Raw genomic sequence first — 21,205 nt, forward strand, 5'->3', positions numbered from 1 at the left:
ACTTATTATTGCGTGACCCTTCTTTGGATCTATCCCCCCTTACTATCCATAAGGAAGAGGACCCTCCCGTGGCCCCCTCTATGAGTGCTGGATCGACAATCAATATTATAGTTCAAAGGAAATATGGTAGGGGTAGACATCACTTTCTTTGGAAATATGATGCTAGAGATTTTTCTTTTGGTGTGGAAGGCGATTTGAGGGAGGTTCCCATCATCTCCACACACATTTCTCGGGCCCTTAGAGCATGTGAGCCCGCCCATGGATTGTCATCATGAATATTCTCTCTCTCAGCCTCAGGGAGCTTCAAGATGCCTCTAAAAAAATCTCTGTTAGACATCTTATTGGCTTTTCTCGTCCTTTTATCATGCTCATTCAGGAATCTATGTCTTCTATGGATAAGGCCAAATCATATTTTTTGTCTATCTATCCCAACTGGCATCTTGCGACTGTAGATTCTAATGGTTTATTTGGTGGATTGGTTGTGCTTTGGGACCCTATATAGGTAAATTAAAAGCTTTCAAATGTTTTGCAAGAATATTTTTGACTATTTTTGTGAGGGGTTTATCATGTCAACTCAATTTCCTTAATATATATGCCCCATATCGAGACCGATTATATTTCTGGACTAAGCTGGGGATATGTAGGATCCTCAAAATTATATAATTGGTCTTGGATGGGAATCTAAAGGCTATCATATTGGATGAATAATTTTGGTGCACTCGATGTCATTGTGATCCTTTGTCCAACCACCCTCGTGATCTCTTTGCAGATAATTTCCTTGTGGGTGTTCGTCCTTTTCCCATTGTCCCTACATGGAGAAACTTTTAGTCAAGTAATGCACACATTGGGAAGAGACTTGAAAGATTCTTGATACATGAGAAAATTATTTATCTCCTCAGATATGTCAGGTCACAGGTTAAAATTTCTGATCATTCACCCATCATTCTTCAATGGAGAGGGGAAAAGATCTAGAAAGGACCCCCTTTCATATTCAACAGTGTTTGGCTCAACGAGGAAGATTTTAATATTTTGGTCTAGTATTCTCAGAAGTTTATGGTACATTCAAAATATTCCTCCGCAATGAGCTAGATTTCAGAGAAATTAAAGAGACTAAAACAAGTAGTTTGTATATGGGAGAGAAATAAAAAAATAAAAGTTGAGGGTGGATTTGGTTCGGATTGAGGTAGAGATGGAATTTATTGTTGGGATCATGGATCCAATAGCTTTGTCCTCATCTCATATGGCTCAACTACAAGAATTGGAGAATAATAAAAGGCATATACTAAAAGTATAGGAGGCAACCTAGCAGCTTAAGAGTCATGCTATTTGGATTAAGGAGGGGGGTTGTGTTGAAAATGTAACTATGTTCGATCTTCATAATTGCTATTGTAATTTATCATTATGCATTTATTGTAAAATTGAAAAAGAATAAAAATAAAAATATTTTGAAGCATGGGTTTCATGCTCGTTTTACTTATTTATTAGGTCAAAGCCTTCATTGTACACTTCTAGGGTTTCCTTGAGACATAGGAGTCATTGCCATATTTACCATACCTTTCTTGGGCTTTTGTATGATGTAAAGAAAAATTATTTTGAGTCAAAACAGTCATATTTCAACTCCTCACCAAGTCAGCCCTGCCTTAATGAATTTGGCCCAGTTTGGGGCAATTCAAACCTATGGAAGCAATATAACTAGAAGGAGAATTTGACCTATTTGGAATGCATCTATCAACAAGTTCGATTTGTAGTATTTGAAGAGAAAAAGAAGTGTGAAGTCGAGGACAAGGTCAAATCAAAGGCAGGAAAAAAATCGAATCTTTGTGGAAAATTCTCTCTCACACGTGCAAGATTTCTAGGGTTTTTGGGCAAGTTGCAGGGACCGAAATTTCTATAGTAACTGCAGGTTTGAATTATTAGTTGCAGGGGGGCCAAAAATCCATATTGAAGCAGTTTTGAAAGAAGTGACTCTTATTTACTTTGACAATGTTTCTCTAATTCAAAGGATGACTGACTTGGTGATTGGGGGTCTTTGTCATGGTTAAAAGGTCTTGTATTGTCATCCTTTGACTTGGTTCTATTATAGAAGAAGAGTTTGACTGGGTTTTCCCCTAAAGAGGGGTTTTTCCCTTGCTAAGTGCCTACATCTTGTGTTTCTTGTTCTTGTGATATTCGTGCATTTGGTAATTTCTTGATGAAGGATAACATAAATAAATAAGTAAAGAAGCTAACAAAAATCACAAGTAATTATCAAGAAAAGAGGGATCAAAACCCTAGTAACTACATGCATTGATTTATCACATGACTATTTGAAGATCACTTTGTTGCCTACCATTTGAAGGAAGGAAAACACTCTTGAAAGGAATATATTCCTTATCAATGTGGAGCTATTTGAAGATGGGACGCAAGAATCTTAAACATCTCTCCAAATTTGCAGGAAGATTTGGTGTCAAGATCCTCTACAATCTATTTAGGAGAGTCAAAATTGGATTCATAGCTGCACTTGAAGGTATTTTTTTATGATGGAAATACTTGGATTATTGATGGTGGACCCTCAAGAAACATGACATGAGAAAGCGGAAAACTTCAAACCTTATCAAAAGGATCATTATCTCATTCAATGGAGCTTGGAGAGAATAATAACTATGAAGTCAGAGGTCTTGGATCTACTTAATTGAATATTGAAGATGGTGGAAAGCTTCATCTAAACAACATTCTCAACATCTTAGGTTTGAAAACGAGTTAACTTTCTATTTCTTGTCTCGAAGATAAAGGAGATAGGATTGCCTTTGTAAATTGAATCATTATTGTTTTGGGAAGGGACTCTAGTATTTAAAAAGTAATAGTTATTGGGATTCGTGAGGGAAGGTTGTATAGACTTCTAACACCTTCTCCTCAAGCTCTTATTCACATGGATATTAGTCCCTCTAAGATTTGGCATAGAAGGTATGAACACCTTCATTATAAAATATTACCCTCTCTAACACAAATGGTAAAATGCATCCCCAGCTTAAAGGAGGACCATGAAGGAGTATGTAAGGGATGTGCTTTGGGGACGAACACAAGGAAACCATTTTCAAGAAGTGGAACAAGGTCTAAATAAGTGTTAGACCTCATTCATTATGATGTGTGTGGACCAATGGAACATAAATTTCTTGGAGGCCATTTATATGATGTGACCTCCATTGATCACCACTCTAGGAAGACAAGGATCTATCTTCTCAAATCTAAGGATGTAGTCTTCGAAAAGTTTAAAGATTTGAAATCCAAAGTGGATAACATAACAGAAAGGAAGACAAAGACCCTTAGATTTGACAATGGTGATGAATATATGTCTAAGGAACTCGTAGCATTTTGCAAGGAAGAAATTATTAAGAGGGAGGTCATAGTTCCCTATAATCCTGAACATAATGGAGTAGCAAAAAGAAAGAATAGGAGTATTTAAGAATGCATTAGAACCATGATATTTGACCAATTCTACCTTCCAAAATTATTATGGGGATAAGAAGCTATGGCAATAATATACATATAAAATAGAAGTCCTCATACAATTCTTAAAAATACGACACCGAGAGAAGTATTCTCGAGGAAGAGGCCATATGCAGATCATCTTTGTATATTTGGATGCCTTGCCTACATTCGTATTGCTAAAGATAAGAGAAAGAAGCTATATTATACTAATATGAAGGGTATATTTGTTGGTTATAGTCTTTCACCAAAGGCTTATATAATCTACATAAAAGAATGTCATCAAATCATAGTTAGCAGAGATGCCATATTTGATGAAAGATTTGCATACAAAAAGTTCAAAGATATTCCCATTGAATCTGATGAAGAAATTATTCCACTCTTTGAAGAAAAAGAAAAACTTGAAAAGGCTCCTAAAAATCAAGAAGAATAAGGACCAAGTGAACCCATTCAACCTACAATCATTCCTGAAGTAAAGAAGAGGCCAAATTGGTTAAAAGATATGCTTGAAGATGCCGAAGGACATGTAGTAGAAAAAGGTACTTTTAGAAAAGAAATAAACCAAAGAGGTACTCTGGATATGCAACTTATATGAAGAAACTAATTGAAGCATAACCAAAAAAAATTGAACAAGAAACTCATCATGATGAATGGAAGAAAGCCATGCAAGAAGAATATCAATCAATCATGAAGAATGGGGTTTGGGAAATTGTTCCTAGACCTAGTGACAAATCTGTTGTCACCTCTAAATGGATTTACAAAATCAAACATGTTGTTGATGGGAGCATAGATAAATACAAAGCAAGATTTGTAGCAAGGGGTTTCTCTCAAAAGGAAGGTGTGGACTATGAAGAAACATTTTCTCCTACAACCAGGTACACTACCATTAGATCCTTGATTTCTTTAGCAACTACTATGGGATGGAACATCCACCAGATGGATGTCAAAACAACTTTCTTGAATGGAACTATAGATGAAGAAGTGTACATTGAACAACCAGAAGGTTTTGAGATACATAGCAAGGAATCTCACATTTGCAAGTTGAAGAAAGCTCTATATGGCTTGAAACAAGCACCTAGAGCTTGGTATGCTAGAATGGATTCCTATATTTTAAGGATTGGATTTTTCAAAATATTAGCAGACCCAAATCTCTACATCAAAGTGTTATATACATATTTGGGCACTGAAATCCCAATCACATATGTCGATAAACCAAGGGCTCTCAAACCCCTAAAAGTGTTGTTTCATACCCTAAGGGATCAAGGTCAACTGATTACATCATTTCCCAGAAGTTCTCCCTGAAAAACTGCTCAGAACTGGTCAAAACTGGACCATACAGACTATTCCATGTTGAGGGTGTGATGCATCTCACTTGCTACACACAAAGGGTGTGATTCATACTGAAAATCCCTTCTGTAGGGTGCAATGAGCGAGAGCAGACAAATGGCAGAGGCAGTTTGCTAGGTGGAAACTCGGAGAATCTTCTAGAAACTGCTCATATGACACTTTCCTCTCTGAATTCACCCAGGGATGAGTAAGAGATCATGAAATCTCCAAGTGGAACCAAGAACTATCAGTGAAATGACAATAATCAAAATCCTAGAAGCTGACTCACTCCCCTGCAAACATCTATATATGGATCCCTCATCCTAGAGATCCAGAGGCTGGAATTTTGTAATTTGTAAGGAAGTGTTGTTGGTTTCTCTTTGAGACATTGTATTGTTGGGTGATCTAGTTTTTCATGAGGTGAAGAGGGCTTTCATGCTGGGAGGATGGCACTGGATCAGACAGCTGGGTTGTAATGCTCTCTTCTACTACTTCTATCAATATAGCTATTTGATTTTTCCTCCATATACTTGTATATTTCTGAATCTTGTATTTGTGTATGCATTTGTATGGTTAATGTACATCTGATTCTACATTGTTTATGGCTATAGATCTCTATGCTTTGATGGTATTTTGCTGCTTTGACTCTACAGGTGTTCTTTGAAGTGGGACAAGTGAGAAAGGAGTGGCGAAGCTCTATCAAAGGAGAGAGGAAACAAGCAAGGAGCCAAGCGAAAGACTGAGGTTGGTATTCTCTGCTTCTCTCTCATCTATCTCTCATAAAGGAAAACACAAGTTACTTTGAATTGTTTGTTTCTAAGATAGCTACCCGTCTTAGTAGGACTAGCAGCTCTGAATGGACAGTAGTTTTCCCGGAAACAAAATGGCGACTCCGCTAGGGAGAAAATAGTTTGTTTGTTTGTTACTATTGTTTTCTTTATAAACTACAAATGGAGCCTGAAGTTAAGCCAGCTAGCCTTCAAACTGCTTTTGCTATGCAACTGCAAAGTAGATCAACGCTGCTTCAGTCAATCTTTGGGTTGTTTATGAACTGAAAATCTGACTTGCAAACATCCTAAGTGCCCTAGTGGTAGCTCAATAACCTCATTAGATCAGCCCCTATACTTTGTGTTTACTGTCTATCATAAGCTCAGCCTAAATCCCTGAACTTAGCTGCAAACTGTGGGTGAAAACCAAGCTCAATCTCGTCCCTGGACCATCGCATTGTCTCTCATTGGCAGTTTGGATGCATCGCACCTCCCGTGTGCTATAGGTGAGATGCATCCCTATTTTCCTTAAGGACAACTGTGATGATTGAATGAGACTATTTCTGCCTCCAGATTTTGGTTTTTTCTTCATTGTTTTCAGCTCTATTCAGTAGTTTTGCTGTCTATGATTAGTATATCACTGTTGAAACCTTCTTCCTTCACATTATTCAGCCTCCATTGATAAGGAATTGTGAATGTTTTTTTATGTATTTTTCATCATTTACAGTCTTTCTTTGCAAATAGTAGCTTAATCGAACTATCGTCTTTCGATTTGAAAGTGTCGCAACTGTCGTTTTCAGTCAAGAAAAGAGTGTCGTAAAGTCTTCCTCTTTTAGATAGTCGATTACACTTTTTCCATTATATTTGATTTGAATTATCAATTCTTTGAAGTGTCGAAAACAGTTTTCCATTCGAAAGAGAAAGTGTCGTCTTAGTCTTCCTTTCGTTTTTTGAAAAGAAATTGTTAAAGTGTCGCTTCGAGGAAAAGTAGTTCATATTTGTATTTATTTTTCTTTTTGTCATTCTCACATTAAGGGAACTGAAAAACAAATACATGCATGTGCATTTGCATTTAGACTGCATGCGGAAATTGATTTAGGAAAAGTGCATTTAGTGTGTGCTCTCTGCTCTATGTTGAAAGAATCATATTTTTCTTTCCTTAGTAGCTAGGATTTTCATTGCTAAAAGAAAATAAACGACTGTTTATCATTTTAGATTGCATATTTAGGAGTTGTACATCTACATCACGCGGTGAACCTTAAAAGGCAAACTTCTTAAGAAAGATCAACTATAAAATAAACCTCAATGAACATAAAAACGCTTTGGAACCTAACGCACAACATCTAGAAGTCTAGGCTAGAGATGTATTCCGGCGTCGTAAAGCCTGGTAACTATCATTTTCATCGTAGGTTGGGTGATTCCTCCTCTTTGATATGACAAGTGCCAGTACAGACTTGTGCTCCCACGTACCGTCGAGTATATATTGGGAGACCACAATAGGTTGATATCCTTTATCCTTAGGAAGCCGTGTCTGCCGCCCTATCGATCGCAATGCATTGAACACAGCATTCGGGAAGATTGACTGCCATATGTAAAGTCCTCGGTAATTTCTCTATAATTTACCACCGGGGTGTATATTGCAGTTTTGCGATTGGTTTGGTAATCCCTCTGTCTAGATTTCAAGAGTAGTCACTTTCGTTCCTTTTCAGACTCCTTAAAAGAAAAGGTCTATTTGAGCACTTGTCACTTCAGGCTCATTAAAAATCGAAGGCGACTAGAGTCATCTTTAGCTTTTTCTCGACTCTTAAAAATTGAAAAAGCAAGTTGTGTCAAAGCGTCATAAAATTCATTTAATTCGAAAAAACATTTTCCCCTTTTTTATTTTGAGTTGATCGAGTAATCCGCAATCGTGGAAGAAAGTCAATCAAAACCCTGTTGTTCGCGGAGACTAACGAGTGAACCGTCTTTGACTCTAGAAACGAAACCATTCCGGGCCAAGCGATCTCGTTTAACTAGGTCGAAGTCTCCTAGTTTATTTGAAACTTGTGCTTCAACATCCTCAGAGACTCCAGTTACTCCAATTATTTCTGGTACCCCTACCTCTATAGAAGAAGTTCCGCAGTTACAAGAGGACATTAGAACTGATCCTAGTGTAACGATAAACACTTCTATTCCTGAACTAGCTCCATCTAGGGCTGATTCGGAAGGTGTCACCCCTCCAACATCTATCGCTGCAGAGTCTATACCTTCTTCGGAACCAGAAATATTTTACGGACCTGACGGTCTACCTTTTCCACCCGAACTGATTGCTATAGAAGAAATTGTGGAGGATCTTCCATCCAGTACCCCATTGCATTTTGGAACTGGGATCCACCTATATTCTTCTACCGTAGAATTTAGTTTTTTTGATCACCCTTCATCGCAAGTTCCTGTTGAATCACTAGGAAATCTTTTAGATAGACTTAATATGTCTGAACAACCATCGACATCTAGGACTATGTCCTCTGATACAGCAGCAGCAGAACTTCCTACCACTACTCCAACAATGTTCGTTGGTATACCATCTGTCCCAACTAGTTCTCAACCACTAGATGGAGTCCACCCAGGGACTGTTTCGAGTCTATACCTTCTTCGGCACCAGAAATATTTTACGGACCTGACGGTCTACCTCTTCCACCCGAACTGATTGCTATAGAAGAAATTGTGGAGGATCTTCCATCCAGTACCCCATTGCATTTTGGAACTAGGATCCACCTATATTCTTCTACCGTAGAATTTAGTTCTTTTGATCACCCTTCATCGCAAGTTCCTATCGAATCGCTAGGAAATCTTTTAGATAGACTCAATATGTCTGAAAAACCATCGACATCTAGGACTGTGTCCTCTGATACAGCAGCAACAGAACTTCCTGCCGCTACTCCGACAATGTTCGTTGGTATACCATCTGTCCCAACTAGTTCTCAACCACTAGATGGAGTCCACCTAGGGACTGTTTCAATAGCATGGTCTGTTCCTATTTGTTCATCCAGAATCTTATCTGGAGTTTCTTATGTTGAGACTCAGCAAATTGATCCTTCACATTACTATCAATTTGGGCAGTCCAGTCTCCAAAGGCCAATTTACCCTTTGAACACTGGATTGCCGCCATATGGGGGGCAGTATACCTTTTCATTGTTCCCTCCAGGGGAGAAACCATATGAGAGTTTACAACAAAGTTCGAGTTAAGCTAGAATTACATCCAGTGGTTGGGTGCCAATACTGCCTCAACAGCCAAGAGTTTTATATTCAATGCAACAAAATAAACATGTGTCGAACATTCCCACTACACCAGCTATTGTGACCGTGTTGCAAGTACAAGCACTACCTGTTGTATGTCAACCTCAATTCTCTCAGGTCGAAATACAACAGCCTCTTGTCCCTGCAACTCAATCACAACCACCAATTAGTGGCTCCTTAACTAAAGCGACTCAGGCTCAAACGGGTACTATCACCCCTCAACTTGGTCAAACATCCAGTATTGGACAATAGAAAATGGTCTCACAGCCATGACTGGTGCAATATCAACAACCGCAATTCCAACAAGATTACCGAGGACCTGAGCAACAAAGCTTTGCAGGTAATGGGCAGTCGTATATTCAAAACGGTTACCAACAATCATATTATAATGGTTATGCCCATCAACCTTATCAAAGTTATCAGCATCAAATGCATTATGCTGGTATGCAAAGACCCACTGCTTAGGTGATCCCATCTTATCCTGGGTATGCTTCGCCAAACTTGAATCAACAGTTGCCCTTTGTAGCAACTTTGGAATTACCAGATCTGAATCGGCTAACAAATTATCCAATTGCTTACACACCTTGGTGGCCGGTGATTCCTCATAAACTTCCGCAGATATCCTAAATTCAATGGAAATCTGGGTGAAGATCCATCGAATCATGTGATGATATTTCATCTGTGGTGTTCATCCAACACCCTCAATGATGATTCGATTAGGCTTCGCCCTTTTCAACGAACGCTAACTGGTCTGGCAGTGAAATGGTACATCAAATTGCCTAGAGCTTCATTCGATAACTTCAGCGCCCTTGCCACCACCTTTTTAACGCATTTTCAGTTACCCATAAGGTACGAAACAGGAACGGAACTCCTTACCAATTTTAAATAGACAACAGCCACTCACATATCTGATCATATTCATGAGTGGCGACGTTGTCGTCGAATGGTAAAGACATATGTTCCTGATCAACTTCTAGCTGAATGGTTTATTAAGTCATTGTTACCTTCTATTACAGAATATGTGGCCAAGGGAGGAGTTGTCACTGAAGAGCAAGTCATTGCCCATGCACAATATCTAGACTTGATCTATACTCAGTCTGGCATGCTCTATGACAAAATTCCTAATGCTCCTAGACCAAAATTTTTTGTTCCTCCTCCTCCTAAATCGAACAGGGACTCTCATGCTAGCGATGGCGTGATTGGCACCTCAAGTACGCAAACCACAAAGGCCCCATCTGGTAAAGCCCTTGTAGTTTCAAAAGGCAAATGACAAACTTCTGTCCTCAGAAGTTAATGCCATGTTGACCGAAAAACATAAAGAAGAAACAGGAAGATTCGACTCCTAAAAATCTTCTGGAAACCCTTCTGAGCAAAAGAAACCTAATTGACTGTGTCTCATATGCGATGAGGACCATTGGAAGAGAGATTTTCCGCATAAAGTTGAGATTAAGAAGTTCTTTAAGAGTTCAAATACCTCAGCGGTGTTGACTAATCCGTTTCCAAACCCAGAAACCAATCTGGTTACTAGCGACAATGCTTTCCCATCCCAAGTGCTTATGTTGTCCATTTCAAAACAGCAAAATGATGCTTTGATATCGACAAGGAATAAAGATTATGGGAATCCACAGATGTCGAACAACAAGGCTACAGATCAACCTAGTAGTTCGACAACAACTTCGACAGAAGTTGTGCCACCCATCATTCCTGGGTTAACAATAAAGCTGCCGAAGGGAGTAGTACACAAATCGACGTTTAATCCTCGTGCTCGAGTAGCACAAAATTATAATATATTAGAGGATCTGGCCCAATCGCCATCTGCTATGTCGATGCTTGAAGTACTGCAAAATTGCCCCTCCCAAAAGCAGGCTCTATTATCAGCAATAGGTGGGATTGACCCAGTGGATTCCAATCTTGTGGCCTTTAATCATAAAGGATACGAACCTTAGTTACCAGCTCAACTCACTTTCCTCATACAAGTGAAAGCCCTCAACAAAACTGTTCATCGAACAATTATTGATGAGGGGGTATCTACCTGCATTATGTCGATGAGTTGTTGGAAAACTTTAGGCTCACCGCCCTTGTCAAGATCATCAACATTAAAAGCATTCGATGGATGAATATACACCCCATACGGGATTTTAAGTAACTTACAAGTTGAACTGGGGGGCAAGACAGTAGAAATTGACGTCGAAGTTATCGATGGAAACCTCAATTACAATATCCTACTAAGAAGGCCCTGGATTTATGCTATGGCTGCTGTTGCGTCAACATACTTTAGAAAGATTGCATTTCCCTTTCAAGGAGGAATTACAATCGTTGTTCAACAAACCTTCCTCCCCAACAGTTCACAAGTTACAGGAAGCATTCCAATGATCCATGGAAGCTCTCATTTGCTTCAAAATGTCGGAGTAGGCCTCCTAAAATACCCTGCCTTAATGGGTACTTTTGCCCTACCGCCTCCGAGTAATCTGGTGGAAGTGGCCAAGGTGGAAACCTGCAATATGATATCTTCCATATCTACATGGATTCAGAAGATTTCCGAACATTTTGTTAGCATGGATCATCAACAAGTATTGCCTCCAAGCCCAATAGAAATTTTGTAGCAATCAATTTTCTTGGCCTGGGCGGCAAACCCAAATCAACGCTCATCGAGTGTTTGGATAGATAGGTCTAAGGAATATGGCACCTCTTCAGATCCTTGGTCACATGTACATTCTACAGACGAAGGAATTATTCAGTCGACAATGATAGGAGAGACACCATGGGAAGATTACCACCATCGTTCCCATCTTCCGAATTACAACGAAGATTATTCCAGCGACCTTGATCATCCTTCAGTTTTTTATTTTCTATCAAATACTGTAAATACGGTGGATTCCGAGCGAAATATGTCCAATATTGAAGAAACTATCACCATAAATATCTCGAACAAACCTAATGTTGTAGAGAATATTCATGTCGGCAAATCTTGTTCTTTTGCAGAACTGGAAATATATTGTGCTCTCTTTTGTGAATTCGGAGATGTCTTTGCATGGTCATATGAAGAAATGCCAGGCATAGACTCGAGTATAGTTGAACATGAAATCAAGATGTATCCAGATGTCAAACCAGTACGACAACGGCTTCAGCAGGTACACCTGAAGAAAGCTGCTGCCGTCAAGGCAAAAGTTGAAAAACTTTTACATGCTGGTTTCATTTACCTGGTTCCTCTAACTGATTGGGTATCAAATATTATTCCTATAATGAAAAAGCAAGGAACGATTAGAGTGTGTGTCGATTACAGGGATGTAAATCAAGCTTGTCCAAAGGACAACTACCCTACACCCTTCATCGACCAGATAATTGATGAATGCGCCAAATGCGAAATCTTTTCATTCATGGATGGATTTTCCGGGTATAATCAAATAAATATCCGCCCACAGGACCAATCGAAGACTACATTTATATGTCCGTGGAGCACATTAGCGTACCGCAAACTACCTTTCGGTTTAAAGAATGCAGGGGCAACTTTTCAAAGGGCTATGAACTACGCCTTCCATGACATCAAGAACATCGTTCAACCATATCTCGATGATCTACCGACTCATTCACAAAAGTAGACTTACCATCCGTAGCATTTAAGAGCTATATTTCTACGTTGCCAACACTATAAGATACGACGCAATCTGCACAAGTGTGTGTTTTGTGTCAGTTCTGGTCGTTTACTTGGTTTTGTGGTTTCTAAGGACGGGATTCGACTCAACCCATGTAAAGTTCATGTAATCATCGACATGCCTCCACCTTCAAATTTGCTTCAGATTTAGAAACTCCAAGGGAAAGAAAACTTTCTGAGGAGGTTCATTCCAAATTACGCCGAACTTGCTAAAGGTTATACGTGTCTTTTGAAAAAAGAAGTGCCCTTTAACTGGGATCAGGTTGCGCAAGATTCCTTTGATGCTCTAAAGGAATCCCTAATAAAAGCATCATTAATGTATGCTCCTGACTATCAAAAGGACTTTAACCTGTATCTAGCTGCAGCAGATACGACCATTGCAATGGTTTTAGTTCAAGAAGTCAATGGAATCGAACATCCTGTCTATTATTTAAGTTGAAACTTAAATGATATAGAAAGCAAGTACTCCTATGTTGAAAAGCTGGCTCTTGCAGCTATTCAAGTAGTACAGAGATTTCGACATTATATCCTCTTTCGCAAAACTACCATTTTGTCAGATTGCAACCTTATGACTTACATTCTGTCGCGTCAGTTACTTGGGGGCAAATATTTGAAATGGATAGCAATTTTGCAAGAGTTTGATCTGGAATTTGTAAAATCCAAATCAAAGAAATCTCTAGTATTCACGGAGTTACTATGCAACTTACCATCATCATCCAACGATTCAACATCCAAAGCATCAATCGTGGATGAATCTTTGTTTCTAATATCGTCAAGAAATCCGTGGTATGGAGATATATTGATCTATCTCCAAACCCAAACATTTAGGCCTAATACCGCTCGCTGCAAACAACGATGTACTCGACACCAGGCAAAAGACTACATGATCACCGGTGATACACTTTACCGTTGTGGTGTCGACACAGTTCTGCGAAGGTGCCTCACGCATGAGGAGGCCGAAAAAGTCCTGAATGACTGTCATTCAGGTGCATGTGGGGGGCATCTATCTGGCTACGCTACAGCACAGAAAATCTTGCGAGTTGGCTACTTCTGGCCTACTATCTTCAAAGATTGTATAATATCAGTAAGAAGTTGCCATGCGTGTCAAATTTTTGATCGCAAAACCAGATTACCACCCACACGTCTACATCCAGTAGTTGTTGTTGAGCCATTCGCCAAATGGGGCATAGATTTCATGACATGTAATCCCACCTCAGCCGGGGGGCATGGGTATATCATAGTCGCAGTTGACTATTTTACAAAATTGGTTGAGGTGATGCCTACATTAAACAACAGCAGTGAAACGGGTGCTCTTTTCTTTTCCAATCATGTAGTCTCTAGGTTCAGTGTTCCACAGGCTATAGTCACAGATCATGGATCGCATTTTCGAAATCACATGATGGTTGAATTGACTGCCAAATTAGGACTATCCCACAATAGTTCTACTCCATATTATCCGCAGGCTAATGGACAAGTTGAAGTGATCAACAAAGTCCTCAAGCGCATGCTGCAAAGAATGATTGGAGCCCACAAACAGGATTGGCATTTAATCCTATACTCAGCTCTATGGGCATACAGAACCTCAGTAATAAATGCGACCGGGTTTACACCCTTTTAGTTGGTGTATGGCCTAGAAGCTGTCTTACCGATTTAGTGTGAGATTTCATCTCTTAAGCTCGCAGTCGACCTTCTCCCCGGAACTTCAGAAGAAGAGGCTCATTTCCTGGAACTAATCCAACTGGATGAAACCCGTCGTGACGCCGCCTTGGCTAACGAAGCTCATAAGAAACGAGTCAAGGCTCAATTTGACAAAAATGTCAAACCCCATGTCTTCTTAGAAGGTGACTTGGTTTTACATTACGATCAGGGATCCGATAAATTGGGATCAGGTAAGTTCCAATCATTGTGGATGGGTCCCCACATTGTTAAGCGAGTATTAGAAAAAGGAGCCTACGAGCTAGTAGATTACGATGGGATTCCACTGTCGCAACCCTGAAATGGGTTGTATGTTACTATGCTTGACTAAGTGTAGTAATCTCGTTATATACTTTTGTTACATTTTTGTTTTTGTCAAGAGTGATCGTTTTGGTTAGGTAATCCACTTTTGCATTTGTTGCAGATGTTGAACCTATTGGAATCATTTTTTGGATATGCCAACGGAGCTAGTCATAGTACACGGAACCTATCTTTTGCAGCCTGGGCCATTTTTTATCCAAGCGGCGAGTTAGTGAGTTTTAGAGGGGTATGTATTGGTCGGTCAATGAACAACATCACTGAATACAGTGCGTTGATAGAACTTCTCTCTGATGCCATCACACATGGCATACGCCGACTTGTTGTCAGGCTAGACTCACAACTCGTCATCCTACAGCTTACTGGCATCTATTCCGTTCGGAATCCAGCTATCTATCATATGTTCCTAAGGGTCAGGATTTTGGAAAGGCAGTTTGATTCTATTCAATATCAACACATTTCTAGAAACTTAAACACATTAACTGATTCATTAGCAAATTATGTGTTAGATAGACATTTGCAACATTTATAAAAGAAAAAGCATGTCAATCAACATTTGCATCAGGATCATATAACTTAACTAAAATAAAGCTCCAAAAATCAAAAATATATATAACTGTTTATAGTCTTTTACAAAATGTTCTGTGTCCAGGACAAGATCGGTCATACGACCCAAAAACTCAAAAATGCAAGGAAGCACCCTAGACTAATGGTGTTGGTGATAACAAGTCACCGCCTGTGCGATCATACGTAAGAGCCTAGTCCACTGACTCGGCACGCCAGTGGTATGGCGCTATAATCTCAGAGGTAACTCGTCAGTCCTCACATCCTGAATACCAAGGGTGAGACCCTCGATCTGATCCTACAATACTGCAAGGGTCTCTGCTATGTCCAGATCGTGAAGGATAGCCCTCCCTACAACCTCTCCTACTGGAACAGTAGTTGCTACCCTCGAGCGCGCTGCTAGTCGCACTGGTCCAATATCTGCACAAATATATGGGTTTGATTAGTCTTGATAACATTTAAAATACACAAGAACATTATAAAAGCAATAAGTAGAGATATGGTCAAATCTTTTTACCTATAACACCCCACTACTCGCCAGCTGGCAGCACCAAATCTGGGTCACCCCGGAAATCCATCCCAACATATGGGTACTCGGCAAAGACCATATCCTGACGGTCGAACCACTCAAAGAAGGCATCAGAGAATAAAATATGCAACTAACCAGCGTGTCTGGCCATGAGATCAACCCATCTTTACATCTGTGGTTCCCTCGGCGCTGGCAGTCCGAGTGAAATGTATTGTGGCTACATCAGTGGTATCCTCTCCAAAGCGAAAGCGGTCAAAATGGAACCATAACCAAAGTTCTTGGATCTTCCGTTCTTCACCTTGGAAAGCTATTCTTTTATAACCGGAAGTACTACATCACACCAGTTGAATACCTTTGGTTCAAGACATTCCAGAGCATACTGCATATGGGACCTGTTGGCCAAATGAAGAGCTGCACTACCAGCCAATCTAGCGAAGGTGAATAAGATAGTCCTCAAGGACTAGTCAGTGACATCTCGAATATTGATCTTGTCGTCCCTGCTCGTCTGAGATCCATCTCTACAAAACCGGTGAATATAATCCCTCATGAATTCACCCCCACAAGCGGATCCTGATAGTGAGAGAGGGGCACCACGCCTCGATAAACCGGTCAAGAAGTAGATATCCTCAACTGTAAAAGAGATGGATTTACCTCAAATCTGGAACACTTGGTTGGTAGGATCCCATGCATCGAGAAAATATTGCAACAAATAGATGAGTTACCTCATGCTGGATATGCGCAAGAATTTGAGCAAGCCACAGTTCCGCAATGCAGTCACCGTACCCAGATCATGTAAGGCAATCATATCCTCTTCTTCATGCTTGTGTTCATGCCATGTGATGACCATCTTGATTCGATGAATCTCTAAAAAACAAATAAGAGAAGAATTAGGATCCTGATTTGGGCAAAAACAAGAAAAATTTCCATGAAAAAACAGTGCATAAACTTTCCTCCTTGCACCCATCACACCCTAGCTGTGTACTGGGTGGGATGCATACTGACTGGCCAATGGCTAGCTCAGTATGCATCGCACCTTTTGATGTATACTAGGTGCGATGGGGAGAGAATGAATTGTTCAAACCCCTGAGGCCCAGAAAAACAGGAAAAGATGCTCAGAATCAGAAAAGGAAAGAATGCAATTGAAGAGCTCAGGGTTAGCTCCTACCTGGTCCAGATGGCACCGAAAATAGTCCACTGAATCTCCCAGAATCAGCTGATGAAAATCGAGGGGGAAAACACCTCCAAAGCTCCAACAATCCCAAATTTGAATGAAATGGTAAAAATGAGAGGTAAAAACTACTTTTATGTTACTATTCACGTAATTCAAGTAAGATGTTGGTGTTTAACTCATTTTTCAAGCATGTATTTACATTTCTAATCAATTTGATGGAGCAATTGAACAGGCAGTACGACCGTCAAGAGAACATAGTGTTAATGGTGAATTGAACATCTCTGACTATTATCACGAGCACGTTTCCGTGAAGTTCAAGCTCGTTAAAAAATAAACCTAGCAATGAGCATATGTTCCACCAGAGTTCAAGCTCATTAAAAAATGAACCCACCTTCGGTAAATAACCTTTGTGATCGCATTGCTATCAGCGTTTGATCCTTGGTTGTGTTTTTGCCATCACCTCCACCTTTTTAGCCGATCATATGCCTCCACTTGATTGTTTACCCTTTTGAGGAACAGCTGCGACGAGTGATTCTATTAGCCACCTTATTTACATTGTCGTGATTGAAAAGTTCCAAACTTACCTGGAACCAGTTGCTATCCAAAAACATCACTCGTTCCTCAAAAACGAGTCTCCTTTAAGCTCTTTTTAGACTCGTAAAATATAAAAAGATTGTTGAGCAATTGGCCTCTCCAGCTTGTTAAAGTGATTGGAAGTGCCATCCCTCCTCTATATTTTAATCTTTTTGGACCTGAGGGATTATTACACAAAAAGATCGAGCGCTTGTCTTTTTCGGCTCGCTAAATTGATCGGAAAAGTCATCCCTTTCGTATTATTTTATACTTTTTCGGACTTAAGGGATTATACTACAAAAAAGGACTACTAGATTTTCCTTTCTATCTCTTTTCAGACTCTCTAAAACTGAAAAGGACCGAGTTATCTTTGTCGTTAAACTCGTTAAAACAATAGCGACAAACTTGTCTAGACGGACAAGAGCAAGTTTCACTGTCGCTAGGCTCACTAAAACATAGCGACAGGTTTGCCCAAAGGGAAAATTATAGAACAAGCATATGTTATCCTCCTCAAACTTGACAAAAATAAAGAGGTACTGGTCAGCAATGACTGGGGAAAAAGGGAAGAAAACTTGAAGAACTTCATTGGTAGCAGGTCGCTCTTGAACATGACACTTTCATTCCATCACCATGATTGAGTCGAGTTGGGTTATTCTGTTCACCGGTCGTATCACCATTGGTCCTCCATACCATCCATTTTGGGGTTAACGCTACCAATCCATTCCAGTGTCGCCGATATGTTCAAGAGAAGTCACTCAGAGAATTCACCAACCCAGCTAACACCTCATCCACTGCAATACCTTCACACTCCATTTTTCATGACCGCCACCCTGAACCTTGTATCATCAGATCGTTTTCACCTCCACAAAATCATTTGCTCCATTCCGTGTCATAGATGTGGGATTCATTAAGGCCCTCCTACGACGGGTCACTTCTTGTCAACATTAGCTCATTATCCAAGAAGTCGACTTAGGAACAACCCTTTCAGTACTTTGAAGCTTGCATGCCTCAATGGCAAGTTTCTCACTTCCGATGACAGGTTTACATCAATGGCCTTCGACTGAAAGATTTTACGTGGTGTTCGACATCGAATCATGTATTCACATCACGTGAATTGTACTGCAGTACCTTGAGGTTCATTATCATTATCGTTGATTCCTCTCGCGCCTGTTAACAACTTACATCATTGGCTGGTAATCAGGCGATGTCTTTCCATGTTCGACACCAAAACATCTTTTCACATGGATTGACTTGTACATCAGGCGAAGATTGAACGAGTTTGAAGACCCCGGATCTAGTTTCATCCATATAGGTTGTGATATATTCAGGAAATAAAAACATCAAATGTACTCCATAGCTGCACAAATAATCATCCAAGCTAAGGGTTGATGGCTCTACCAGAATCATCAGTCTGCCACACAGACGGTTGTCTGTCCTATGTACATGAAAATGAATTTATAAAGCTGAGCATGGGAATGACCGCCTCAGCTAGATCATGAAAATGTTATGAAGATAATTTATTGTATTGTATCTTATTACAGGTCACCTTCTAGTTCGGAAAACCTCGAATCCTCATGATAAAGCATTTCACCCGACATCATAAGATTTATAACCTCATGCTTTAGGGGGCAACTGTTATAGACATATTTGGGCACTGAAACCCCAATCACATATGTCGATAAACCAAGGGCTCTCAAACCCCTAAAAGTGTTGTTTCATACCCTAAGGGATCAAGGTCAACTGATTACATCATTTCCCAGAAGTTCTCCCTGAAAAACTGCTCAGAACTGGTCAAAACTGGACCATACAAACTACTCCATGCTGAGGGTGCGATGCATCTCACCTACTACACACAAAGGTTGCGATGCATACTGAAAAGCTCTTCTGTAGGGTGCGATGAGTAAGAGCAGAAAAATGGCAGAGGAAGTTTGCTAGGTGGAAACTCAGAGAATCTTCTAGAAACTCCTCATATGACACTTGCCTCTCTAAATTCACCCAGGGATGAGTAAGAGATCATGAAATCTCCAAGTGGAACCAAGAACTATCAGTGAAATGACACTAACCAAAATCCCAGAAGCTGAATCACCCCCTGCAAACATCTATATATGGATCCCTCATCCTAGAGATCCAGAGACTGGAATTTTGTAATTTGTAAGGAAGTGTTGTTGGTTTCTCTTTGAGACATTGTATTGTTGGGTGATCTAGTTTTTCATGAGGTGAAGAGGGCTTTCATGCTGGGAGGATGGCGTTGGATCAGACAGCTGGGTTGTAATCCTCTCTTCTACTACTTCTATCAATAAAGCTATTTGAGTTTTCCTCCATATACTTGTATATTTCTGAATCTTGTATTTGTGTATGCATTTGTATGGTTAATGTACATCTGATTCTACATTGTTTATGGCTATAGATCTCTATGCTTTGATGGTATTTTGCTGCTTGGACTCTACAGGTGTTCTTTGAAGCGGGACAAGTGAGAAAGGAGTGGCGAAGCTCTATCAAAGGAGGGAGGAAACAAGCAAGGAGCCAAGCAAAAGACTGAGGTTGGTATTCTCCGCTTCTCTCTCATCTATCTTTCATAAAGGAAAACACAAGTTACTTTGAATTGTTTATTTCTAAGATAGCTACCCATCTTAGTGGGACTAGTAGCTCTGAATGGACACTAGTTTTCCCGGAAACACAAAGTAGTAAAGAATGAACCCGTAATTTTTCTATTATATGTGGATGATTCACTCTTACAAGTGTCGAGCATAGAACTAAAGAATGTAAGAACATGTTGGTGGCATAATTTGAAATGAAATATTTATGCATTACTATTTGGGCTTGCAAGTTTGGGAGAAACCGGGAGAAATATATCTTGGTCAAGGAAAGTATATCATCCAGATTTTAAATGTTTTGGTATGATGGATTCCAAGCCTATGACAACTCCAATGATCACTAACTTAAAGAAGTTGAGAAGTTCAGACTATAGCCTCGTTGATCCCACATGTTATCGTCAGTTGGTTGGCTCTTTGATGTATTTGGTTAACACTAGACCAGATATGTGTTATGTAGTGAATGTTCTAAGTCAATTTGATTTGGATCCTTGTCATGATCATTGGATAGATGTAAAGCATATCTTGAGATATTTGTGTGGGATCATTCATCACTGCCTAAAGTATGATGGTAAGGAAATATGATTAATAGGTTTCATAGATTCTGATTGGGCTGGCAGTGAGATGGATGGAAGAAGCACTACTAGTGGTTGTTTTAGTCTGTGATCCATGATGATTTCTTGGATATGTCATAAAGAAGATTTGATCTCTTTGAGTAGTTTTGAGGCTAAATATGTTGTCGCTTTTGAAGTTGGAAAAGAAGTGGTTTGGATAAATAAGCTTCTGTCATATTTTTTTGGAGGGCCTTTGCAGATCAAAATGTCTGAAGACCTTATGTCCCATGATAGGACTAAATATATTAATAATAAGTACACCTATATTTCTCTAAAGCAGCTCATCTTGTATCATCATTCTTAAAGTCCTGATGATGGATCCCAGTTGGGATTTGAAACGTTGGCATAAAAATACTCATACTGTGGGTTCTCCGGTTATTAATTCAAAAGATACAAACCACAGATCTCTTAAATCCAGATGAAAAATCAGCTGATGTGTTGACGAAATCTCTCCCCAACAAGAAATTTGTATATTTTAGAAGCATGCTTGGATTGGTGGATATCTCTAATTTGGTTGAGAGGGAGAGATGGGTACCATAAAACTACCTGTATGATGGTACTTGGCAGGACATATTGGCTTGGTTGGTGTTGAGATCTCATGTTATGGTTTGGCCTTGATGATGTCTAGATCCTGGTGTGGGAGGGTATCCTGGTCATGTGGAGC

The sequence above is a fragment of the Pinus tabuliformis genome, chromosome 9, assembly GCF_031772625.1.
Source record: "Pinus tabuliformis cultivar Carrire ecotype Pingquan chromosome 9, CPIR1, whole genome shotgun sequence".
Lineage (NCBI taxonomy): Eukaryota > Viridiplantae > Streptophyta > Pinopsida > Pinales > Pinaceae > Pinus > Pinus tabuliformis.